The sequence below is a fragment of the Onychomys torridus genome, chromosome 22 (genome assembly GCF_903995425.1).
Source record: "Onychomys torridus chromosome 22, mOncTor1.1, whole genome shotgun sequence".
In the NCBI taxonomy this organism is placed as follows: Eukaryota; Metazoa; Chordata; class Mammalia; order Rodentia; family Cricetidae; genus Onychomys; species Onychomys torridus.
Genome location: NC_050464.1, coordinates 25,396,083 through 25,402,082, shown reverse-complemented (window position 1 = coordinate 25,402,082; position 6,000 = coordinate 25,396,083). Strand labels below are relative to the sequence as shown.

General features: G+C 47.3%; 1 protein-coding gene across 2 annotated transcripts in view; it reads right to left on the bottom strand.

Moving 5' to 3' along the window:
- Tmem132d (transmembrane protein 132D) overlaps positions 1-6,000 on the bottom strand; it is a 627,566-nt gene that overhangs the window by 19,414 nt on the left and 602,152 nt on the right. The window lies entirely within an intron of this gene.

Here is a 6,000-nt window from a genome sequence, read left to right as displayed (position 1 = left end):
TCCATCCATCCATCCATCCACCCATCATCTATTCATTTACTTATTCATTTGTTGTTAATTTTTAAAAGTTATTTTACATACTACCCACAGTTTCGTCTCCCTCCTCTTTCCCTGTCTCCTCCCCCCACCTCCTATCTACCTCCCCCCTCCACTCCTCAGAAAAGGTAAGGCCTCCCATGGGAGTCAACAAAGCATGGCATATCTAGTTGAGGCATGAGTAAGCTCCACCCCCTGCTTCAAGGCTGAGTGAGTCATCCCAGCTTATACACTAGGGACAGATCCTGGTCCCACTTCTAGGGGCCCCACAAACAGACCAAGCTACACAACTGTCTCCCACAGGCAGAGGGCTGAGGTTGGTCCCATGCAGGCTCCCTAGCTGTCAGTCCAGGGTCTGTGAGCTCCCATGAGCTTGGGGCAGCTGTCTCTGTGGGTTTCCCTGTCATGATCTTGACACACACACCCCTCACCCCCCATCACATACAATCCTTCCTCCCTCTCTTTACAGGACTCTGGGATCTCTGCCTCTGCTTCCATAAGCTCCTGGATGATGAAGGCTCTCTGATGACAATTAGGGTAGTATCAATCTGATTACAGGAGAAGGCCAGTTCAGACACCCTCTCCACTATTGCTAGGCATCTTAGCTGGGGTCATCCTTGTGGATTCCTGGGAGTTTCCGTGGCACCAGGTTTCTTTAAAAAGAGAAACCAGAAATCAAACTAGAATACAAGGTTGGGAGTGTTTTAGAATTGAGTTTTGTATCCAGGTTACTTCCTCCAGTGAGTGAGACCATGGTTCTCCTCTGAGAAGCAGAAGTTGAGTAACAGTGTGTTGGGTAGAAATGGTAGAATGGAGGACAAAGAAGGAATGGAGCCTGGAAATAAAGATCTGACAGAAGGGACGTTATTAGGGGGTTCTCTCTGCTGGAAAGAGCCAAGCCCTAGTCCCACTGTCTTAGTTCCCAGCTACAGTCATCCTAAAGACAGCCTTGAATAGAGCGGCCCCCAAGAGGCACTTAATGGAGTCTGATCTGTAGCAGGAATCTTAAATGGTCCTTATTAATAAAATCAAACCCAAGGCCAGGTATTGGGGTGAATGCTGGAAGACCAGAGAAGCAGAACAATCCACATATACCTCACCTTGCCAGTTTCTCAGCTGATCCTGTTTTCTCAGGCTGGAAGCCTCTGAGTCCTCATCCAGAATGAATCTCAGCTGAACTGTGCTGCTCCAAAGCCTGAATGCTTAACCAGCTAAAAGCTTAACTAACTTAGTTCCTTGTCCTCACGCCTTATATACCTTTCTGCTTCCTGCCCTCACTCCCTGGGATTAAAAGCTCACTTTCTGGGATTAAAGGCAAGTACCACCCTGCCTGGCTGTTTCCAATGTGGCCTTGAACTCACAGAGCTCCAGAGGGATTTCTGCCTCTGGAATGCTAGGATTAAAGGTGTGAGTGCCACTATTTTCTGGCCTCTATGTCTGTCTAGTGGCTGTTCTGTTCTCTGACCCCAGATAAATTTATTAGGGTGCACAATATTTGGGGGAACACAATATCACCACATATATTTCCCCAATATTCCCCAAGACTGAGACCCTTCTTGAGGGAGCATGGCAGCTTCATCTTTGTGTGCCACATCATGCCTCTGGGATTATAGATTTGCACTAACATGCCTGGCTTTTACATGGGTGCTGGGACTCGAACCCAGGGCCTCACGTTTGTGAGGCCAGCACTGCATTGATCCATCTCCCAGGCTCCATGTTCTTTGATTTACTCTGGTTTCTCATTCTTGAAAAAAAAAAAAAAGTTCAGCGTTTGGTATTAATATACCAATAACTGTGGCTCTCTCCTGGTTTGGTGGGACTTGCAAGAGCTGTGAAGGACAGGGATAGTTCCTCATCAGGAGAGGCGGTCCATGTGTGGCACTGACCACCGAGGCCCAGTCACGATGAAGGATCTCACTCCTGTGGTAGGTATGTCTCCATCTAAGTTTGGGACTCTGAGCAGAAAGAACTCTCTCCCTAGATTTCCTCATACCATATACATATTATTCTGCCAGGGCTCAAAGAGGGCACTTGATGGTCATGGTATGTCTTGTCCTCGTCCTCACAGCAACCAAAGAAGGAAGAAGAAACAACAGCTTCCAGGACTCACTGAAATATGCTCATCGCTCAACCTGTCAGCATAAGGTGAGCAGGCCGAGCATTACCGTGTTCCTCCAGCTCAGTGACTGGGAAAGGAGGAACTTGATCCTCTCTGGGAATGGAGAAAATAAACTTACTTTTCCTTTATTTGTGTGGTAATGGGTCAAAGCCTTCCTATCAGTAGCTCACCTCTCTCATCCATCATCATGCTGACCTCTCTCTCTTTCTCTGAATGCATTCGGCACAAAGCAACCTCACAACAGTCCACTTTTTAAAAGAGGCCACCAGTGACCTCTCTTTAGCTGGCTGCATCCTATGTAACAGGAAGTGGTTCATATTGGCTCTGTAGCAGTAGGACCTATGGGTAGTAGAACCCCAAGGCTTGACCATATGGATGCTCCCGACCTTTCCTTGCAAGAGGAATGGGAGGTTTTCCTCTAGACTGGATAACCTATGTGGATGGCCTTTGTGATGGTTTACATAAGAATAGCCCCTGTAGGCTCAGATGTCTGAATTCCTGGTTCCCAGTTAGTAAGATTTTTGGGGAAGGATTAAGGAGCTATAACCTTGTTGGAGGAGGTGAGTCACTGGGGGCGGGCTTTGAAGTTTCAAAAGACTCACCCCATCCCCCTGTCTCTCTGCCTGCCTCCTGCTTGCAGATCAAGATGTAAAGCTTTCAAATGTCCCCATCTCCATGCATTTGCTCAAGCCATCATGGACTCTGACACTCCCAAACCGTAAGCCCCAAATTAAATGCTTCCTTTTGGTCATGTTGATTTATCACAGCGTCAGAAAAATAACTAAGACAGTCCCCGTCCACTAGAGTTCTGCATTTGTCACCCTGCCCAGTCACATACAACTAACTGTCTTGGAAGACAGTCCTTGTTAACATTGGAAAACATTAAAGTCACTTTATGTGGTCCTTCTTTGATTAATGCATCAGGGGTGCCTCTTGCTCAGCTTCTCCAGGGATGAAGCAGTAGTCTGGCAGATGGTACACGGTGCATTTCCATAGCATCTTCTCTGTATGCACCGGCAAACTGCCCATCTAGCTCACTTCCCTACCTGGTTCCGGGTGGTGGTCCTGGGAGATGACTCAGATCCTGCAGGCTCCGAGGACCCATGTCCCTGGTTCTGGCGGGGCAGCTGTGACATCCAGCAGCAAGGTGGGAGGCCAAGGGGCTCTGGTTGACTTCTCTCTGGGTACCCCAGACTCGGTAGATTCCCAGGAGCCCTGAGCTATCTTGTTTTCTCTGCCGGGGAGTCACACCTTTACGTGTGGTCCTTCCTGAATACCAGACATGCTCACCCTGCAGAATGAGCCAAGTGGGAGCCCTGCCTATCCCTGTTTCCTATCCTAGATAGGAAGCACTATCAGAAGAAAAAGGACATTGGGTGTATATAGTTCGAGCCCCTCCAGCTTGGCTGGGTCCCACTGGGTAGGTGTTCTGATGTATCTCTGACTATGTGACTGTGAACAGCTCACCTCTCTGCTTCAGTTCCCTATCTGTGAAATGGGGATGGCCCCAGCTTTATCAGGCTGTTTGAAGACCCAGTAAGCTACTGTATGGAAAGTCCCTGGACTTTTTCCATGCAGCATTTACTCAGGAAAGCACACCATCTGCATTAGGTTTCAGCTAATGAAGGCAGCCGGAGACAGGAGTATGCTCACCTCTCCTTTCAAGAGCCTGGGTTTCATCCTTAGGACCCACATGCTTGAAAAAGAGAATGATTTCTACAAGTTACCCTCTGACCTCCAGATGTGAGCTGTGGCATATATGCCTCCCCTTACATTAATAAAAATGTAATAAAAAATAAAAAATCAACTTTATTTTCTTTAAATTATAAAAATAACAGGGCTGGAGAAATGGATCAGCACATAAGAGCGCTTGCTGTTCTTGCAGAGGACCCAGATTTGATTCTGAGCACCTACTTGGCAACTCACAACCATCTGTTAACTCTAGTTCCAGGGATCTGATGCCCTCACCTGGCCTCTGTGGGTACTGCAAGCCTGTGGTGCACAAACATACATGCAGGCAAAACACTCATACACAGAAAATAAAAATAAGTAAGTCTTCAGCTAGGTAGTGGTGAGCACACATTTTTAATCCTAGCACTCGGGAGGCAGAGGCAGAAGCAGGCAAATCTCTGTGAGTTCGAGGCCAGCCTGGTCTAGAGAATGAGTTCCGGGACAGCCAGGGCTACATAGAGACACCCTGTCTCAAAACACAAAACAAACAAAAAACAAGCAAACAAACAAAGCACGAGTCTTAATATATATATACATACATAAACATGAAACATACATGGTAGTTATCTTTCTTATCAATATGCCCAAATACCTGACAAGTGGCAATGGAAAGGAAGAGTTAACATGGCTAACACCTTGACAAGGGATACAGCCCATCAGGGTGGCAGGCAACAGTGGGGCAGAGCAGGGAAGAACATGGCTCAAGAAGGGGTTCAACACCCTCTTGTGGCAGTGGCGCTCAGGCCACGGTGCAGTGTGGGCTCGTGGCTGTGTCTCTTAGTGGCTGGAAACTGGCCAGTGTGCACTGCATTGGGCTTCCTGACTAAACAGCCATGAATGGGTTCAAGCAAGCATTCTGCTCCCGATGTGGAGCGATCACAGGATTCATCCTGAAGGGAGGAGGTTGGCACATGACTCCCAGGCTAGGGCTTTCCAATTCTCTTTTATAGGACTAGTATAAACAGCCACCACCTTCAAGAGTCCAGCTGGGCCTGTTGGTGATTGATGTTCCCTCTCGGAAAGAGAGGGTAGAGAGGGTAGGAACCTTCATGAGTATCCAGCTGCCCTTCCTAACCAGTTGTAGCTAATTTTGCCCCAATTGCATGTGACCTTAGAGTTTCAAGGGGGGCTTAGCCCAGTGGTTCTCAACCTTCCTAATGCTGTGACCCTTTAACACATGTTGGGGTGACCTCCAACCATAGAATTATTTTCATTGCTACTTTATAACTGTAATTCTGCTTCCGCTATAGGTTGTAATGTAATATCTGTGTTTTCCAATGGTCTTAGGTGACCCCTGGGAAAGGGTCATTTGACCCCTCAATGGGTCATGACTCACGGGTTGAGAACTGCTGAGCTAGAGGATATAGGTAGAGAAGGATGAGCAGAGGAGCTCTCCACAGCCATGGACCAACCATCATCCCTGCTGTGTGTAGACTTTCTACTGTGGCTGCCATGTTCCTGCCAATAACCCCTCACTCATGCTCTGGAAGGAAGCCTGATAAAAATGATTGGTTTCCCAAAGTGAACCTCTGTGGATTCACCTCTCAGTTTGTCATTGAGATCTTAGGAGGAAGGGAAGATGTTGTTCATGTCTCCTTCAGGTAATGAATTTTAGCATGAAATTCCCACCACAAGGCCAAACTAATAAACAGAAGAGTGGTCCTCAACTTGTGGGTCACAACCCCATTTGGGGGTCACAAAACAGATATTCTGAATATGTGTTATTTACATTATGATTCCAAACAGTAGCAAAATTAGAGCTATGAAGTAGCAATGAAATAATTTTATGGTGTGTGTGTGGGTGATCACCACAACATGAGGGACATGTATTAAAGGGTTGTAGCCTTAGGAAGGTTGAGAACCACTGTGATAGAGCATCACTGATAACAGTGAAACTGGCCATCAGAACATGCCTGTGAAAACAAAAGCTGGCAGCCGGGCAAACCAATCACAGCCAGGCCAGCCAACACAGTGCCTTCTCTGTTGGTTCCCAGGCAGCTCCTACTCTTAGCTGCCCAAGAGCTCTTCATGAGGGGCTTATGTAGTCAAGAGGTTTCCTCCAGGCTCCTGTGCAAAGAATTTCTGCAGTGGAGGAAAAAGAAAGACCATTTTCA